This window comes from Anomalospiza imberbis, chromosome 9 (genome assembly GCF_031753505.1).
Source record: "Anomalospiza imberbis isolate Cuckoo-Finch-1a 21T00152 chromosome 9, ASM3175350v1, whole genome shotgun sequence".
NCBI lineage: Eukaryota > Metazoa > Chordata > Aves > Passeriformes > Viduidae > Anomalospiza > Anomalospiza imberbis.
Genome location: NC_089689.1, coordinates 6,720,164 through 6,738,641, shown reverse-complemented (window position 1 = coordinate 6,738,641; position 18,478 = coordinate 6,720,164). Strand labels below are relative to the sequence as shown.

The window sequence follows — 18,478 nt, the reverse complement described above, 5'->3', positions numbered from 1 at the left end:
AGCCTAATCAAAATAATGCCTCAAAATCTTGCAGTTCTAAAACCTTCTGTAAAAGAACTCATAAGCAGCTATTTTATTTACACTGGCTGTAGAAATCCGTGGTAGTTAGATTTCAGATGTCAGAATTAATGTTTGTGAACATCTCTCACAAGTTTTATTTCCTGAGCAGTGGGAATGCTGGGAGTGGCATGTTCCTCTGCTCAGAAATGTGCAGCTGCAGAATATATCAAACTACGGGATTTAGATGAATGTTTAAAGGCTGGCTCTGAGGAAAGAGGATGATCTGAAGGTAATTTCTGAACAAAGAATCTTTTGCAGATTATTATAAATGAACCTGTCAATATCTAACAGAGGCCCTTTTAACTCAGCTCATGAAGAGATGCTAGAAATGCACATAGGAATCAGTCTTGTCACTATTTCTTCCTTTACCAACTGCATCAGAAACCATCCAGGGAAATGCTGACAATAATTGCTTGGTCCTTATCATTTTGTCAGTAATGATTGCCTTGCTAATCACTGTGAGTATTTAAACCTCAAGTTCTTTTCCACATGAGATGATCACCATCCAACAGAAGGAGAAGGTCTGCGGGGCTTTAATTTTCATATGTACTTACATATTTTTTCTTATCTTTCTGTGGCTCTGATATTGCCAGGTTAGATGAGCTCACCAAATCTTTTGCCCAAAGAGTTTAATATAAAGATGGAAAGGCAGAAGGACATCCACGGTGAAGAATCTCATTTAGCTTGGAGTAGAACTCTCCAGTGTGATGGCGTTGTCTTTTCTGGCAATCTTTCAACTGACACCAACTCACTCAGGAAAACTTGGAGCCCTGCCCACCTTGAGATTTAGTTATTAACAGGAGTGGCCTTTTGAAACTCCTGTGCTGTGTGTGATCCTGCAGCTGTCCCGTGTTGTTTATAAGTCAGGAGCCCAAAGCCTATGACATGAGCGATAGGAATTTGCTTGTAAACCAGCATCTGGTCAGGACATACCAGAGAATATAGGATGCGTGTGTAATATTGTGGCTGAGTGCCCACTGAAACCCCCTGGTGTCGCCACCTAACCCCCTTAGCCTCCTCTGAGAAATCCCAGGCTCTGTAAGCCAGGGGGGGAATGAAAAGTTCACTATCATCAGCTGTCAGTTGAGAGAGGAACGTGCTCGAGGCATCACATCCCCATCTCTCATAGTCAGCAGTGGTTCATGAAGTGCAGCTGAACTCCGGGGTGTCCTGAATAAAATAAATCCATCCAGGGAAGTCTCACCAGGATATGCACGTGAATCTTTGTGTGTGAAGAAGAAGCTGAGTGTGAGGGTGGGGAGGCCTTGGCACAGGGTGCCCAGAGAAGCTGTGGCTGTCCATGGATCACTGGAAGTCTCCAAGGCTGGGTTGGATGGGACTTGGAGCAACCTGGGATAGTGGAAGCTGTCCCTGACCGTGGAAGGAGGTGAAACAATATCAGCTCTGTGGTGCTTTCCAACCCAAACTATTCTGGGATTCCATGTAAAACATTGTACAGCTGTGCTGAGGTGTTCCCAGTGGAGAAATCCATGGAGGGGTGTGTGGGGTTAATGTCACACCTTTCCTCTTTTGCCCTTGTAACAGGAGCAAGAGGAAAGAGGCAAGTGAGATTTCAGCTGTTTTCATAGTTACAGTCAAAGGACTTCTAAGAGCCTGCACAGCAGTGTCAGCACCACCTCGGACTGGGTGTGCTGGGCCAGCAAATGATTTACTGGAGGAACTGCAGAGAGAGATAAAACTGTGTGTGTAAACGTTTGGGTTTTACAGCACAGAGTTCATTTTTATCTCAAGACAAATACCACTGAATTGTTCTGCAGAGATGTAGCCCTTTACAAGTAGTGGGACTTCTAACTAGCAATGACAGGCAGATGATGAGGAAACTGTGTGGATGATGCAAGTACCTGAAAGGAGGATGAGCGAAGTGAAGGCTTAAGGTGAAATAAATGTAACTTGCTCTTTCCAGGTGTAATAATCATAGTTTTACAAGCAAATGAAAATAGACTAAACACTTTAAAAAGACATCTTCTTCTTCCTCCTTTCCCTCCTTGGCAACAGGTGGAGAGTGACCCTGCAAGAAGCACTTGCTGCTCACACGCTTTCAGCAGCCCCGGGGGTCATGGATAACTGGCTTAAATTCCAGCAGGATGCTGTAATTTATGTTCCATGGCTGAGCAGACACATCTGGCCTGGGCTTAGGGGACCACAAAGGTGACTTAAAGCTTCCTTAACATTGTAACCCCTCTCCAAGTTAAATACATCCCACAGCTGTTACTGAAGGTTGTGATCATTATATTCTCCTATATTTTTTCTGCCTTTGTTGTGTTGTTTCATAAACTGAAATAGGTGAAACTGGAGTTGTTAGAAGGAGAAATTTTCCCATTTTTGCTGACTTTCCCCTAATCTCTCGCTGGTAAGGCTTGAGAATCTTTTCCAAAGTGGTAGATAAGGCTCTATCTAGTAATGGAAAAACCTCATTCCCATGTTCCAGTGGTTTACGTGTTGACCCCTTCCAGACATGTATTTTGGCTTCACTCTGCTGCAGCAAGAAAACAAGGAGATGAAGGAGGTAGGACTGGCTGTCTCCTCCTGCTTTGGGGTTCTTTGTGTATACATTTGGATATTTCAGTGGGTTGCTCCAATGTAAATATTTGAAGAAAAACAACAGAAACCCCCAGCTGAAGTGGAGAGCAGCTCCAGAGCCACTTCAGAGAACATCTGTATCAGGACAGCTCTTGACTGTGAAGGAGGAGGGTAGAGCATGTTACCAAAAGATGGGAGATAATTGCTAGGCAAAATCAAACTCAGCCTGGCACTTCTACCCTGGTCTCCAGACAGCAGGAAAACAGGCTTGGTATCAGACTTGGGGGGGCTGAGAGGAAAGCCAGCAGACCTCCCTCCTTCCTCCCTGCTCTTCAAAACACCAGAGTGGTTTTCCCACTGTCCTGAGCCCCCGCAGCTGTGCACAGGTGTGGGGAATCCCTTGGAGCACAGCACAGGGTGGGAATGGAGCCCATGCAGGGCAGGAGCACCATGGACTCAGCAGCATCTCCCCGGGATTAAAAGTGTCTGAACTATTGCAAACCCTGTGGGGAAGAGCTGCTTTCCAAAGCTGCTTCCCAAAGAAAAGTTAGAAACAGTCCTGTAATCCCTGTACACAAACACTGGAGCAAATATTGTCAATGATCAATAAAGGATGGTCACGTAACTTTATTTTTTTTAAATGCTGTAGGAGGTCTTTTCCAAAATTAAGGATTCTATAATTTAATACTTACAGCCAAAGAAACTTTCTGCTTTCCTGGCTCAAGAGGCCTCAGCACAGGGGTTTAGGAATCCAGTGCAAGGAAAAATGGATATTTCTGGTTTTGTTTTTCTTCTCATTGACCTGCTATGACTTCAGTCTCTGAAATAAAAGAAACACTTGTGCTCTGAAAACACCTTTTGTTTTTGTTTTCTTTTTGAAGAAAAAGTACTTTACTCTCTGAGGTTAGTTGAGTGTAGATAAAATTATCTTCAGAAAATTTACTGCAGCCATCCCAGCTAGCTGTCTGGCATGCTAGATGGATTCTTCAAGACATGTTATGCATATAAATTTTTTAAAAATAAGCAGATTTAACTCTCTTTCCTCTCCCCTTTCTATTAGCCAATTGTGAACTTATGAATCAGAAAAAACACCTATTTTTTCTGCTGGAACCCCCTGATCTGATCCATTGTGTTGATTTGGCACAGCCTTGTTTTTGGTAGCAGGGGGGGCCCATAGGGGTAGCTTCTATGAGAAGCTTCTAGAAGCTTCCACTGTGGCCCACAGAGCCAATCTCTGGTAGCTCTGGACATGGACATGCTGCTGGCCCAATTAGAGAGGTTGGTAATGCCTCTTTGATTGCATGTTTAAGAAGAAAATCAAAATAGCACACACACAGTTTTTATTTCCAGGGGGGCCATCTCCAGCACAGCACACGGCAATGCGCTGCGGCTGCCCCCGCCACCCTGGGGCGGCCCACACGAGCCTTGCCTGCCTGGCCACCCCAGCCAGCCGTGCTGCGGGCAGAAGGGCAGGGGTGGCAGCTTCTCCTCCCGGCACCCCGCATGAGGAGAGGCGTTGAACAGCACCAGCACCATGGCGGCCGCCGCTGCCCACGCGGCCGGGTTGCTTGGCCGGCAGCGGAAGCACGACGAGCAATTTCCCAACATGGAACCTGGAGGAGATCGACTTCTCGGCACTGCAGGATCTCTCACAAGAATCTTTGAATCAGTGGAATTTGTTGGCAACAGCACCTACAAATAGCAGTTTTTGTTCTAGTCAGAGAAGAGGAGGAAGTGAGGACGTGTGAGGGAAAACAACATGGTGACACCAAGGTCAGTGGAAAAGAAAGAGGGGGAAAAGGTGCTCCAAGCGTCAGAGCTGAGATTCCTCTGCAGGCCCTGGGAAGACTACTGTAAGGACACAGTTTGTGGTCACTGGGAGTGGGGCTGTGGCTGAGCCTCATCCCCAGTGGGCACAGCTGTGAGAAGCAGGTGAGCAGCACTGACAGCAATGAGCCATGGAGTGCCCAGGTGCACCCAGCAACCACCAAAGGGAACAGAGGGCACACAGGTGCAATGTGTGAACATGAGGGGATAAAAGGTTGGGCTAAAGGATAAGAAGGGCAGATGCCTGCAGCCTTCTGATGTGGTGTTACTCTGTATGGGTTGAAGCCTTCTGAAATTGTACGGTGAACTCTGTGTGCTGTGGCTGTCCCAGCTGTGACATGTGCTGTGATGGACTATGGTGAAACAAACTGTCCCCTTGTCATGCATGAAGTCCACAGGGGATGCAGAGATCCACTCAAAGCCCATGGGAAAAGTGCTTATGCCAGAGTTGGTGGATGGCAGGGAAAGCTGTGATCTAGTGGGAGACCAGACTAGAGAAAGAGAGGGCCCCTGCTTCCACAGATAGAGAGAGAGAGGAAGAGGTCTTGCTTCCAAAATAGAGCAGCCTTCCCTTAAAATACTGCACCCTGTGGACGAGTGACCCACACCACAACAGTTTTGGGATGACTGTTTGCCTCTAGGAGGGACCCCACAGCATAACAGAAAAAAAGGCTCTGAGCGAACAGAAAAAGATTGTGAGTGATAAACTGACCAAACCCCCATCATGCTTTGTCTTTCTGCACTGTCATGGGGAAAGAAGGAAGGGCTGGGGGAAAAAAAGGTGCTTTAAAGGCTTATTTTATGTCTCATTATCCTCCTCTGAATCTATTAATAATAATTTACTCTATACCTTTAGATTTGAGCCTGTTTTGCCCTTGAGGTTTTTTTCTCCCAATCCTTAACTCATGACCCCTTTGTAAATTTCTTCCCCTCTCCTCTGACCAGCTGTAGTGGAGAAGAGTGAAGGAATGACTTTCGTGGATACCTGGTGTTTGGCCAGTATCAAACCATGGCATCCATGCTTGCTGTTATATGTCCAGTTTATGTGCTGAATAGACTTCACAGATTAGAGCTGGGCAGAAGAGAGATGTGGCTAAGCAAACTTGTAAAAAGGGCTTTTTTTGAATCAAAATAACATCTTCAATGCTTTTTTGTTGGAATGAAAACATTAAAAACTGATTTTGACTTAATGTTTTACTACATGAAAATGTATTATTGAATCTTGAAATCACTGATATCTTTGGAAAACCTTTTGATTTTAACTTTAACCGATTTTTAATGATTCTGCTTTGTTTAAAGTGAAAATTTTCAGTTAAAATTGTCCAGATGGCTTCTAACTCCTTTCCTCCACCAAGCAGAAATAATCAGCAAATAAAACTAAAAGGTTCCCCTCAGTGATAAATCAGTGCCCACCTGACCTTTTTTCCAGGCTTGGAAGGAAAGGATTCACCATTTTCAATGCCTGCTGGGGCTGGCAATGACTACAGAGCCTGTTATTCACTGGGTTTAACATTGAGCATCACCCTGAAGAGCAAAGCACGTTGCCCAATGCCTCGGAAGAGATCCCTGCAGTGAAGAGATGACTCCATCAGCTGCGCTCTCTTCCTTTGTCCACTTATTTTCTCACTGGATTCATCATTCTGGTGTCAAAGCACCCCTTCAGTCATGGAGCCCTGGAACCTGGGATGTGTCACAGACATTTGCTGCTGCCTCAGGTTTCTCCTCCTCCAGTGTGTTCTTCAGCATGGGGTAAGTGCACGTAGCCCCCTAACAGTGAAAAAAAATGAATCACGACCTATTGTAGTTTGTGTTTTACTCATTTTGTTATTTTTCCAGGTTACTGATTCATTCAAATTTCTGAGCAAATTTCCATGGTGAGATCTAAGGTGTTAAAATGTCTCCCCCAATGCTTGATTATCTTGGCTGCTGTAATTTCCTTTTTGAGATGTTTTGACTGGAAACAATGATGATGGTGGACTCAAAACTAATGACTCATTTTCAGAGAATGGGGACTTATTTGAATTCTTGGAATTAGTAGGGGAATATGCAAAGTACCTCTCCCCATTTTCACAAGGGTTCAGTGTGAGCAAGCCAGGTGGTGACCACGGATAGGTTTTAAGAGGATGACTTTGAACTCATTCATTTGAGAGGAGCAGTGTATCCAGGGACAGAAAAGGGTAGAAGTGTGGCCTTTACTTTGGTAGTGATTAATGAAATGGATTGAGTTAATGAGATCATTAGTGTTTATGTATGGACCATGCAGCCCAGCCTGTTTGTCCTACTGTGGCACAGCAACAGTTCTAGTAAATGTTTGGCTGTTGCTCATTCTGCTTTATAAATCATCTGGCAAGTGATGCGATTACAAAAAAGTATTTCTAAATATGTGGTAGCAAAAGGGTAACTGAGGGAGAGGCAGGGGAAATCTCTCATGAAATGTTAATGCAACTACTTTTATTACTTTCATGATCAGCTAAGTGCCTCAAGAGGTGCTTGACACTTCCTAATCATACAGGGATGTCTTTGCTTTCTGGTCGTCTCTTGTGGCCCAATACCTTTCTGGCTTTTCAATGTAAAGCTCAGTGACAGATCAAGTTCCCTTAGGAATCCTGCATCCAGCTTTTGTCTTGGCGTTAAGCACAGCTCAGTGAGGTACACCTTAATAAACCTGAATTTATCCATAAAACTTAAGTTATTTATCTCTTTTGATTTTGGACAGCACAGCTGTGACCAGGAGGGTCGCAGACATAATGCAGGTTCTTTTACAGCACCATGTTCCTCACTCAAAACCCGACCTCAGTCAATCTTTCAAGAACAACATCAGCAAAAGAAAAGAATCTCAGGGTTCTGGGGTCCCTTTTGTCACCAACTGCCTGTTCTGTATTGGTGCATTTTAGATACTTTGAGTGTAACCTGTTTGAAAAAATGGACGCTGATTTGACAGACTGCTTCCAAACGAACAATTAACTGCCCAAACTAACCTTTGACTGCCCTTCATCAAAGGCAATACATCTGAAGCCAAACAAAATGGGAATTCTTCATTGCAGCTGGGGTGTCTATGCCTGGCTCAGAAAACACAGGTGTAGCAATGACGCTCTTTCAGTTTCCAGTTTTCTGTTCTGAGGCTGGAAAATCCCCAAATGACACGACCTGGACCTGGCACTTTGCCTTGGTGTCAGTATGTGGGTGATGTGTAAAAGTCCTGCTGCCCCTTCCTGCCTGCAGGGAACCTGCTGGGGGCATCTCCAGGGATCTCCTGCAGGAAACAAGCTCTGCATGGGATCTCCAGATCGTATTGTCCCCCTGACATTTTGCCCAAGGTGCATAATCCAGTGGGAAGCATTTCTGCACTGAGTGGGCCATGCCTGGAAATGCCTGTGCTGGTGGAATGGGTCCTACTCGCATGAGAAACCTGGATTTAATCATAGTTTTCCACAGTGTGTCTCAAATTCCTTATAACATAATAGGGTTGAAGAGTCTGGAACGTCAGCCAAAGGGCTGGTTGCTATTATGACAATAAAATGAAGATAAATTTGCTTCTCCCAATAATTTCAGTCTGCATCAGATTTTGTGTGTTGAGATTCTTCTGATCTCTGCTCAACTTTGCAGAAGGGAGCTTGTAAAAGAGGCTTCTTTCTGGTTGTCAGATTTGTTCTCAGCTCTTCAGCCAGTATTACAAATTTAGCTTTAATTGTTCTTAAAATCCCAACACAGCCTTGGTAACTGGTGAATTTTCTAGGTGTCTGCATGGAAGCTTTGAACAACACCCACGGAAAGGAAAATTCCTATTCTGACTAACCTATTGCAGCTGAGGAGTAATAAAGAGAAATAATCCAATATTCTAGGAATTTGCACGAATTTACTTGATTTTGAACAATCCTTCTAATTATAATCCTTGTTTAAAGCAGAACACACCCTGCCAATCTGTGCTCTGGTGTGGGTTTTACTTTTCCTTTCCCTCACCCTGTGATTGAATTGTTCCATAATTGCAGCTATTTGAATCTGATACTCAAATTAGAAGGACTTGAAAGAGGGAATGCAGGAGAAGACATGAATACAGCATGTGAGGAATTCAGTGTTCCTCTCTGTGAGTTGGAAGGGTTTATACTGAGATCTCTTCCCTAAAATGTAGCTAATCCCATTTTAGTATGAGACCAAATAACTTCTTTTCTTTTTTTCCTTCAGAGAGGAAAAGTTGCAAAGTGCATTTATGCTGCCCTGGCTGCGGACTTGCTGCCCCAAATATTTTAATGTCTCTCTTGCTCTAGATATTTAATATTGTGGTCACAATTTTTTTTTAAGATAGCCACTGTCCTATGTTTGCTGCTTTTTGGAGTGGGTATTTATTCATTTTCTAGGCATTTAAGACGCCTCTGTGTGGCAGATCCCTCTTGGAAAGCAGCAAATCTGCCATGTCCTAAAGGTCTGATGACCTGTAGGTACCAATTCTCCTGAACAAGGACCTCCTCCCATCATAATCCAGATATAATTAATCCTGTCTCAGTTTCCTGGCAGTGTAACTTAAAATGAACCTGGCTGCTCTGTATTCCATCAGTCCTATCTCCAGGACTTTCTTCCAGCCTTACAGCCCCTGTAAAGACCTCCCAGCCCAGAAGCAGCTGCTGCTGAAGCCACCTCGAGCATCTTTACTTTGCCTGGGGACACCATGGAGACAACAACATCCCACTTGTTTTGATAACTTCCCATTTGTTTGGATAATCTCCTGATAAAATTCCAGAGGAAGATTATTCATGTGCTCCCTAGGACATGCGGAAATTGGTTTTGAAGGAAGTCTGGAGAGCAATGAGATGATTTTCCTCTCCAGCCCCTGCCCCAGGGCTGTCCCTGGGTGCAGACAGCAGCAGTTCCACTGCAGCTGCTTGGGTTCACTGTGAACCCTTTCATGCCACTTGTCCTTCCTTTGTAAAGCAGAGAGGATCCAATTTTGATTCACCTGCTGCTGATCCAGTTGTGGCTGTCTTAAATTGTGGAACGTTTTTAGTATTAGGTTTTTGTCCTTTTTTTATGAGTTTCTTCCATCCTTGTAGGGTGTTTGTGTAGGGTATTGATAACATCTTGGGCATTTACCATGTGGGACTTTGAAATTAGCTTCTTTGGTAGCACAGTTCTTGTCTTCATTGAGACAGATGGAATTTTGTTGGAAATGCACACTTGAAGTGGTTATTAGTGGGTGGTTATTAGTGCTTCACTATTAGACTGAGGCTGGAAGGTTTTAATGGAGGAAATTAAGAATCAACTTCCTTTAGCAATAATTGTTCTAAAATTGTCTGAAGGACTCTTGATGTGATTCATGATGACTTTTCTTAGCACAATCTGCTGCAAGAAGCTTTTCATTTTGTTGTTTTACCCAGAAAGAGAAGAGACTGGTATTTAACTGTGCTAAGTGAAAATCTTTCCTCTTGAATCAAGCATCTGGCAAATTTTCCCTGGTGGGATCTCTCTGGGCTGAGAATGTGTGAATTCACACTCTGAGAATGCATCCACGCACTCAGGGTGGACTGTGCTCATCACTCAGCAGAAACTGATATTATCCCTTCATTTTCATGTTGTATGCTGCATTTGGTTGCTTAAGTATTTTGGATGGACTCACACTGACCTTACTCATCAGAGGAGGTTAATCCTGACCAAGTGCTGGGGTCAGGCTGGTTCTGCTCAGGGATGAGAAAAACTCATTTTTCATGAAGGGAGAGGGAGTATTGTGATCAAAATTACAGATTTCTTCTTTCACAGTTTATTCAGTTTGCCACATGCTCAGAGCAAAGCCCATTTTTCTCTGTTCAGCTAATTAAAAATCAAGTTCATTGTGAAATTCAGTTCCTGATCTCAGGCCAAGTTTTTTTGTGGAGTAATGAAGATACAAATTGCCTGTTCAATTTATGGCAAACCTTTCCCTACTTTTAGCGTAAAAACAGATTTAAAATTAGGCTTTTCTGGCCATGATTCTTCATAAACCAACAGCTGTTCCCTGTGCTCTGTGAAACTCTCAGAGAACTTACCTTCTTTATGTCTTGTTCCCAGGAAGGGAAGTCTGAACACCAAAACAATCCAAAGCTGCCTTGGAAGGACGCTGTAAAAGGAGAAAATATGGAAAAATACTTTGTCTGTGTCTATGAGATTCGACACTGAGCTTTTGTGCCTCAAATACAGACAGTACTATAATTGCTGCCTGTATATATTCTTTTTTTAATACCTTATTGAGTGTTCATTTTGTGTTAAAATGAACTTTGAAATTCTTTATTTAAAATGAAGGAAATTGTGTTATTTACTTAGGTTATTTAGTTTATATTTATTTTATGTTGCTTACTTTTGGGGTAGGATCTCCAATACAAAGTTACAATTTTGGAATATCAGCTTTAACTTCCTTTCAAAGTAATTTTTACCCAATGTGAGAAGTTTTATATTTGATGACTTTCTCTTTTCATTTATGCAGAGTTACATTCCTGGTGTGCATTCCCAGCTACTGTTGGCAGCTGGAAGCAGGTTCTTCTTTTTTAACAATATATTGCTATATTTAATCCAAATTGGCTGGAAATATCTTTAAAAGGAAAAGTAAACTAAACCCATTACTGAGAAAAGCTGTCGTTTTTAGCAGAATTCCAAGAGAAATAAAACAATAAACTGAACATGCAATTGTATAATTGCCACATGGAAAAGAAATTGAAAAGAAAAAACTCTTCAGGAGCAGGAGAAAATTTAGACTTTTTTAAGAAAAAGTATTTGTGTGGGCACCTTAATTCTCCACTAATAAAACAACTCAGCTTAGAAGTTTGGAGATGGTTGGAAGAGCTAAATGTAGAAAGAAGAATCGAAAGCTGCAGTGATAAATCTTGAATAGTGGTGTTCTTGTACTAACTCAACATCTAAAAATTATAATGTTAATAAAGAGCTTGACTGCACAAATTCCAGGGATTTTAATTAAAAAACTATTTTTCATTGGCTCCTTGCCTGTGAACAGGAGGGAGTTGGAGCAGAGGAATCTTGTGTGCTGAATAAAATTCTGGAGCTGTTTGTTCTTCAGAGGTAATATTGCCCCAAAGGTTTTTTTGTGACTATTTTTAGGTGCTTGCAGTTCATTTTGGGAGACAGACACTGCATTACAAAAGCAGTATTAATAGAGATATTCCTTAATTTCTTAGTTTGTGTGTGGTTTAAGCTGACACCAATTATAACAATTTTATGAGGGTTTTTTTCCTCATCAAACAGAAGTAATTGTTCAGGGGAAGATTAAATCTTGGGCAGGTCCTTTTGCAAAGGAGAAGTTGCTTTCAGGAGTTTCCCCTGAAGAACTTTTAAGTTCCATTGGGGTGAACTGCTGCTTTGGAAATGCAGCACTAAAGTGGATGGAATTAAGTCAGTAAGTCAAGGGCAGAATGCTGCTTTCAGGTGGATGTTTAGGGGATAAATATAATGTAAGAGCTTCAACAGGACAAATTTATTTCAATGGACTTTTACAGTTTGTACTTAGTTGTCTTAATACCTCTGTTTTGTCACTTTTGGACTTCAGGAAAATCTTAAAATGCCTCTTGTGCTTCTGTTCCCTGTTCTCCACCTTTATAACACAGGAGTAAAATATTTGCTCATAAGAAACTTTGAAATTTCAGTTGTAAAAGGTGTTTGAGTGCACCTTTTTTCCAAAACTTTATTTTCCGTACCTTCATTAAAGTTTGTTTCACCTCAAAAAAAAAAAAAAAAAAAAAAAAGCAAAAAAACAAAACAAAACAAAAAACCCAAAAAACCAAAACCTGAACGAGCAAACAGGACTCGAAGGTAACTCAGTGTTACATCTGGCTTCTTATAAAAACCTCCACTGAAGCTGCTTCCTGAGTTCATCAGCTGAAGAGCCAGAATTTTTCTGTGTATTTTCCCCTAATTTCCCGCAGGAGCCACTCCTGCTCAGCCTGGTACCCTTCTCCTTCCTGTGAATTTCTCTGGGTCCACTCCCCCACTTCTGCATTCCCTTTACATCTAAAACCTGGAGATTTATAATTTGGGATAGATATTGGCTTGGGAACATCTTTGGCCATAAACACCCAACCAAAAGGCCTCCTTTCCTCTCTGTTCTCCCCCAAACCACAGCACAATTCTCATGATTTTATTTGATGGCAACGTTTTGCTCAGTTTGGGGAATTATGGAGAGTGTTGCAGAGCTGATCATCTGTCCCTTTCTAATGAGTTAGTCCATTCTCAGCATTCATTTCTCATATTCATTCATATTCTCAGTCTTTTATGCCAGCTGATATAGGTCACTTGAGTCACCTCTCCCACACCCACCGGTGGGGCTGGTAGCTCACTGCATTTCACCAAACCCGAATATTTGCCTGGCTATTAATTACAGCCCAATTTGCAATCAGTACACAAATAAAGGCACAAGATATTTCACAGTAAAATAAGGACCTTGAAGAAGCTGCCCCTCCTCTGGGATAATTTATCCCTCCAGAAAGGCTGCAGTATGGGGAGAATCCTTGGGCATGGCCCTGGTGCTAATCAGCAATTTGAGTTCTGACCTGAGGGTGGGAACACTCAGGTTTTGTTCTCTCAGGCTTGTCAGTTGTGTGTGTTGTATTTCAGATGCAGAATGTGGCTGAGCCTTTATAAATAAAAGGTCATAAAAATACAGCAAGGAGGCTTCCTTGTGCCCCAATCTCTTGCAAATTTTTGCATGTGAAAATTTCATCTTCCATCTAAGGATGCAATAAACATTTTTGGATTTTTCCTGTGTTCTGTAGGTTTGAATGTCAAATCTGTGTCCTAAGCATGTGCTCTAGATTTTGATTCATTCCTGCTTTTTTTGTTGCTCTGCCTGTGCTGGGGGAGAAGGATTGAAGAAAAGCTGCATGAGTTGGCCTTTGGTTACAGTCCTTACATGGACAATTTATGTCCTTACATTTACAATTTCTACAGAAAGTATAAATTCTTGCTTACATGGACAATTTATGTCCTTACATTTACAATTTCTACAGAAAGTATAAATTCTTGCTTCACAGAATGCTTAATTATTGAAACATTTTGGAACAGCTCCTACAGCCAACTTGGAATAGTCTGCCAGGAAAATACCTAGAAGCCAGCTGGTACTAGGAGCAATCAACCTGTGGGGAAGCTATTTTGACCATAACTTAGAACTATTTGGGCAATTTTTTTTTTTTTCTCCAAGATTCACACATTTTGGTAAAAAGACTGCTTTTGATAAGTTGCTTTTCTGCTGGCAAATTTTGAGCACATCCTAGTTATTTACATGTGCAGATTTATGAATTTTTGTTGGACCTTCAAGTTCGTAGGAAGATTTTGGCTGAAGGAGGTGCTCTCTTCAGTGGCCTAAATGAGTGTGATAAACAGCAGCAACCTAAGGCTGGGCTTCCTATGTTCCAGCACCCCATATTTATTGAATCTTAATTAATATCTCTTTGATCTTCTGTGCTCCTTCAAAAATGCCATTGACACCAGCTGCTCAGGGGAGGGGAAAGTTGTAAAACTTTTTCCTTCAGCAGCATTTTCCATGTCTGGGGACTGAATTTGGTGGTGTGGTTTTTTGGTGTGTGGGTTTTTTTGGTTTGGTTTTTTCTTCTTCTTTTTTTTTTTTTTTTTTTTTTTTTTTTTTTTTTTTTTTTTTCCTTAAAAGCTCTTTTTTAAGCTTTAAAGGGAAAAGAAATGCTGGAAAATTCCAAAGCTTTTTATTTTGTTACTTTTGTGCATTGTCAAAAAGAGGCTGGTGAAGCCTCCAGTGTGAGAAAAGGTTTCCTCATGAAACTTTTAACACTTAATTACAATGATTTTCTGCCAGAGGCACTGAGGAGCCCTGAAAACAGTGAACCATGGTCAGAAATGGTGAGCTCTGCCTTGGAGCCCTTCTCTTCCCTGGGCCTTCTTTCTCAAAGTAAAAGGGTTTGCTTGATGCCAGGGACTGAAAAAAGCCCCCAACATTCAGTGAAAAGGGACTCTGAGCAAGGTGAAGTGGGAAATGACCCGTGTAGGGCTGGTCACAAGGACCAGTGTGGGGACAGAGCGGGGAAAAGCTCTGCAGGAGTTGGGGAACATCTGGAAAACTTCAGCACAGACAGAACTTGTCATTTCTGTCCCCTTAGGAGCTCAGGAATGTGAGGCTGAGCTCCACCATGATCCCAACAAAGGTGGGATGTTGCAGGAAGTGAGGTGGGGTCTTATCCCCGTTCCTGTTCTCTGGCCCAAGGCCAGTTCTCATTTAGTGTATGGACAATAAAAACCAGTCTGAGGTAGAACTTCACTCAATGGACTGGACCAAAGGTTTGCATGGGGAAGCCCTTCCTAGGCTCTCTGGCTGGAGGGGAACACTATGTCTTAACTTTATGCCTTAACTTTCTGCAGAAAGAAAAGTGAAGTGAAAAAGAAACAAGTGAAAATGTGAAAGATAAAAAGTGAAGATGACAGTGATGAATATTTTGCACAGTGATTAATGCCTAAAGGAGAAGTATCTCCAAAGGGTGAGTTACATTTTCCAAACTGAAATTTTGAATAGTTTTAGCAAAATACTGGTGCCATTTTCACCCCTTAAAATTAATTTTTATTAATTTTTCAATTTTAAATTTTAAGTTTTTCATATTAAACTTTTTTTTTTTCAGCTAGCTGGTGAGGCCATGCCTGTGGCCTGCAATCTGTGTGATTCCAGCTGTGGCTGTGCAGTACTTAGAAAATTCTCTCTTTGTGTAGCTGTTTTCAGTCACTCCATCACCAGGGCTTCATTTGGCTTTGTTGTGAGGGGTTCAGTATGGTGGCTGGGCTGTAGAAGATGTCCCAGGAGATTTGGATGGTTTCTCCTATGGTCTCCTGATGGGAGAAGGACGAAATCCACAGCTTCAGGGAAGGTTTTGTGTGGTGCAGAAATGCAGTGTACAGAGCTCAGTGAATGTTTTGGCATCCCTGTGGGTGCCCCTTCCATGCAGTGCAGGGCTGCGGAGAACCCGCTGACCTGCTCTGGGGGAAGCTGTAAACAGCAGCTTTGGTGGTGGTTACACATAGGTGGGCTGGATTTCCAGGGTGGTGCTGGGCCAGACTGGGTTTTTCCTTTCCCAAATTAGAGGCTGAATGTGCGGCTGGGAACTCAGCAGAGGCAGGGAGAGGCTCCCAGGCAGTGCACAGGCAGTACCTGGGGAGCAGGACAGGCTCTCTCCAGCCCTGCTCCTCACAAGTCCTGCACTGAGAGGAAAACCCCGCACCCTGAGCTCATGGTCTGGTTTTGGCACTTGGTGTGGGGGTGCTGGCTGTGCCCTGGCACTCAGTGAGCTTTGGAAAGAGACTTTCCCTCCTCAGACACACTCCCTACAGCAGTGCTGCCCTGGAGAGGGGATCTTCTGCAGGGCTTGCTGAGTGAGAGGTGTGCAAGCAATGCACCCTGCTTGGGATTAAAAAGAAGTGCAGTAATTCAATTATCTGTGAGGAGGAAAGAGAAAGGTGTGAAATGGTGACACAATAAATTGGTGTTGCCACGGCTGTATGTGACTGAGTGCATGTATGAAATGCCTCTGTTGGTGACATGATCCAACCACAGCCATTCCTTAGAGCTGCTTTGCAAGCCAGAGTGGTCTGTGTCACCATCATTTCTTCTGTGGCTGGAGAGAGTAAATCAACAGGAAATATGATCAGTCAGCTGCTTTTTCAAAGGTTTTCTTTCTAGAGTGTGGCAAGCTGCTCAGCGAGGAAGTTTACTCTCTAGTCACGCTAGCTCTCGCTCTGGACTTTCTTCATTTATGCAAGAGATTGTTTTGCCTCATCCAGAGTGATTCATGATTGGCATTCTGGTGTTTGACAGTCAGAGTGTTGGGAGGCTCTAAGCCAAAGGCTCCCTGCCTTCCAAAGGAATGGATCCCAGATTCTGCAAAGACACTTTGGAGCAAGGAGGGAAAGCAGAGAAAGCTCCAAACAGAAAATATTTTCTGTGTGCTTTCCTGTTTATTTGGGAGCATGAACATTGATGCAGGGAGGAGTCAGCTGGAGTCTGAGGCACGGTTACCTTCTACACAGGCTTGTGAGACACGTGGCTCTTCTTTCATCCACATTTCCTGCCCAGGTGGACGTCCAGCACCTACCTGAAGTGGGTCCAGGAAATCTCTCCCATAGGCACAAGGAGGAGCAAACACAGACCATAGCAACAAGTCCCCTCTTTTGCTACAGATTCTAGAATCATCTAGAAACAGGGATTTCTGAAGCTTCCTAGTCTGTTCCTGGGCTGGTTTTCCTGGTTTCATGGATGTGTGCTCAGGCTGCCCAGGGGGAAGATATGAGACAGTTCAAGAGCTGGTGTGTCCTCAGTGAGAGAAAGGCAGGAGATGAGATGGAGATGATGGTTTCTGAAGTGTGGACAAGAAAGAAGAAGAGGGGGCAGGTGGAACATGACAGCCAGAATTGGGTAGTGTGTGGAAAAATACACCTTTCCAGTTTCTCTCCAAAGCCTTATGGGGCTGGTACAGTCAGAGGCATTTTTTTTTCCTTAAAAGGTTGTCTACATCACTTCTCTTCTGTATCCACTATATAAAAAGAATCCACCTTCATCTGATTTCTAGGAAACTGGCTTGAAGTTTCTGTCTCCTCTGATCAGTTTGTGCTACTTGGCAGAGTGTGAATGGCCCTACAGAGAAGTTAACAAAAAATAAGGTAGAAAACTTGTAATCCCATTGCCAGCTTTTTCAGGTCTCTAGACTAGTTAATGTATGGCACTGCTGGTTTGTCTGCTTGCCTTGATCCTGCTGTGTCCTGCAGGCAACCTGAGGTCAAAACCATCTGGGTGGGATGAGGTAAACCATCCCAGGAATTATTCAGTCTGAGCCTTGAGTGCCAGCGGGAATGGGCTGTTTGGAAAATACAGTTTCCCTGCTAAGAATGAGAAAATGTGGTTTTTCCTTACCCACTTGGTATTCTATAATGTGGGCTATTCCTGCGTGGGGCAGAGCTGCAGATGACAGAACGTTTTCCCAGCTGTCCCCTCAGAGTCCAGCCTGTGGTTTGAGGGAACAGCCACTGCCCCATGTGGAGAAACCCGTGGGCACCCAGCCCAGGGCACCACGGCACGTCTGTCTGTCCTGCCCATTCCCACCTTCCCATAGCGAGTTGTGGCCACAGGGATCCCAGGGAAGGTGCCTTCCTGGGGGGTGATGGTGTGCTGGGCACAGGGGGGTACCAGTGGTGTCAGTGGGGCACAGCAGTCACAGAGGAGTCTTTGCTTCTTGTGCTGAATTGCCCACAACCTGTGCCCACTTGGGCTGGCATTAAACCATCTCAACCCTGAAAATAACCATGGAGAGGTTTTTTTTTCTTATGGATACCTCCTCTTCTGCCTCTGTCTCATTTTCATTGCTAAAAGCATCTCCTCTACGTGTGAATCGTATCTGCTGTACAAATGACTGCACATTAATCATTGCCAAATTCCTGCACATAAAAGAGGAAGAAATGGGATAGATATAAAGGGCAAACTTCACCCAGAACATGATCTGAAACCAAAATATCTTTCCTGATGGCCTTATTTGCATTTTCCCAGGTGTCTTGCTGCTGGAGAACCTGGGTGGGATGATGTTTGTCCAATGAACATGGGAAATTCTGAACCCTGACAGGAGATGGGTATTTCTGAACAGGATTTCCTGGTTGGTTCAGGTTGACCAGGAAGAACTGTGTAGGCTCAGAGAAGCACTAGAAATGGGCCAAAATAGGGCAATGCATAAAACATCTTTGATATGTGGAAATGAAGGAACTGATATTGATACACAAACCTGGTCCACTCGTCTGCCATCCCTTTCCAGAAAAGAACCTTTTATGACCGAAATGTGGTGACAGATGCCTTTTCCCCCCTCTACTATTTCAGATGAGCTTCAGAAACACCAGAGCCCAGCTCAGACTTCTATTTATATCCTCCAAAGCCTGGCATTGTCCTTGTGCTGCACGTCCAAAAGGCTGCATCCCCCATCCCTTTCTGGTCCAGGAGGTGTAACAAAGCCAGGAAGCCACAAGAAACACAAAGGTAAATGTAGGAAACTTAGTTACAAGCGTGATTGGCCTCACACTCTTCTGCAAA

The 18,478-nt window shown here is 43.3% G+C and overlaps 1 long non-coding RNA gene across 1 annotated transcript in view; it reads left to right on the top strand.

Moving 5' to 3' along the window:
- The window catches only part of LOC137479177 (uncharacterized), a 31,602-nt gene that overhangs the window by 12,741 nt on the left and 383 nt on the right, over window positions 1-18,478 (top strand). Inside the window, exon 2 of the long non-coding RNA XR_011002019.1 lies at window positions 18,274-18,424. This is a non-coding gene — a long non-coding RNA (uncharacterized lncRNA). The remainder of the gene's footprint in view (window positions 1-18,273; window positions 18,425-18,478) is intronic.